General features: G+C 41.2%; 1 non-coding gene across 1 annotated transcript; it reads left to right on the forward strand.

The window, feature by feature from the left end:
• Nucleotides 1–1,336: 1,336 nt before the first annotated feature.
• On the forward strand, nucleotides 1,337–1,474 carry LOC119920299. The gene has a single exon (XR_005448055.1). It is a non-coding gene; the product is annotated as a small nucleolar RNA SNORA7 (small nucleolar RNA).
• Nucleotides 1,475–1,838: the final 364 nt, after the last annotated feature.

The raw sequence follows: 1,838 nt of genomic DNA on the forward strand, positions 1-1,838 counted from the left end.
CTCTGGAGTTGTGAACTAAATTTTTAAGGAGTAGAAAGAAGTCAACATGTCTTAATTTCAGATTCTGCTTTCACTGCAGATCTCAGGGCGAGATGTGGAACATCATTTTGGTAATCCCTTCCAGACACTATTATGTTCTAGTCACTGCTTACACTGACTTATTCGGTATATCTCCTCACCACTCTGATCACATTCAAAACTTGATTAGATTCTATCGATTCTGTCATAAAAAAATAAACTCAGTCTGATTTTCCCCCTGTGGTCTTCCAGTTGCTTTATATATAAATCACACTGGTGCCTTGCAGGCTTAAGCCTACATTTATTTGCCTCTCTCCACTGCCAATTATTTTTTTTTTTCCACAACAGACACCTTTCTTCAGAGTAATACCCAGAATGTTAGGTTCAATTACTTTTGTTCACTGTCTTCTGATAGCCATTTTGTTCTGTATACATGCTTTGTAAAGAGGGGAAAAAAAAGAACAAAGGAATAAGAACCAATGCTTCCCAAACATAAGAAGAGTTTCATGAAGCCTCCTGATTTGGGGGAGTTTCTAAAGTCATGGCAACTTTTACTTGTTCCAGACTTTAATCACTGCCTACCTTGAACATGTCCTCTGGAAACCTGGGTGCTGCGTATCTAACCCATGAGAAAAATGCCTCAAACCATTCCCTTACCAGGATATGTTCATTTCTGAATCCCCAGGCAGGCAGGAGTGGGACAACAAGCTATTAATGCAGCCTGGCAATTGTTCTTTTCAAAATTATTTTGGCTCTGGAAGTTCTATTTGGCCATCACCTATACATTGGTCCCAGCCATCATTTACTAAGGTCCCTCACTCTCTCTCTCTGTTGCTACCTCCTTCTACTGCTTCCCATATCACTAGGCCAAGGGAACACAAGTACAGTATCTGCCTGGAGCAAATACTCCCAGTTTCCCCATATCCTTCTGATAGATTCCCATGAAAACAAAATAAAAGGGGAAATAGACAGTAAATAGTATATTGCATTGTATATAGGCCTGCTGTCTGGTTTTTATTAGGCCCACCACTTAAGGGGTCCTAAGTGCATGTTGGTTTTTATGGCTGCCTTATTGCAAAAGGAAGCTTCCCTAAGAATTCTGTTCTACTTCGACCAGCCTAAATAGAAGAAAGTGGGGACTCACTCTCTCTCTCTCTCTCTCTCGAGCTTCACTTTCATGGATACCATTTGATCAGATAGACTTTGATGATCCCCAGATGGGTGAATATGCCTACCTCACTAACATGGCTTTAAGCTATTTCCCCAAAGGTCATGGGATTCTTCTACAGTGATATATTCACCTGTAAGATGCTGTTGTCCCCTCTCAGAGTCACACCTGGAGAATTTCCAGAACTCTACCAGTCTCGGCTACAGGAGGGAGAGTCAAGCAGAGGGATACCCATTCCATTCCTAGCTTGGGTAGTGGCTAGCAAGTGGAAGGCAATCTGCTACAAGTCAAAACTCACCTGTGCTGGGCAGCAGCAGCATAGGAAACAGTTGAAGGCAGAGATTCAAGTTTACTGCGTGGAAGAAGGCAATGGTAAAACACTTCCGTATTTTGACCAAGAAAATTATATGGATACATTACCAGAACAATTGCAGATGGTGGTGGGGCATTCTGGAAGAGATGTGTCCATGGAGTAACTATGGGTCAGAGATGACTCGACAGCATAAGACAAGACAAAATGCTGTTGTTGCCAAAAATAAAAGTGGTGTGCAGAAATAAAAATTTTATAAGTTTTTGCTAAAACACTGTGAAAATACTGGACAGATACAACCAAATGAAACTACCCTGCGTTTTGGGGTTTTTTTTTCTGAAA

Source organism: Tachyglossus aculeatus, chromosome X1 (assembly GCF_015852505.1).
Source record: "Tachyglossus aculeatus isolate mTacAcu1 chromosome X1, mTacAcu1.pri, whole genome shotgun sequence".
NCBI classification, from domain to species: Eukaryota; Metazoa; Chordata; class Mammalia; order Monotremata; family Tachyglossidae; genus Tachyglossus; species Tachyglossus aculeatus.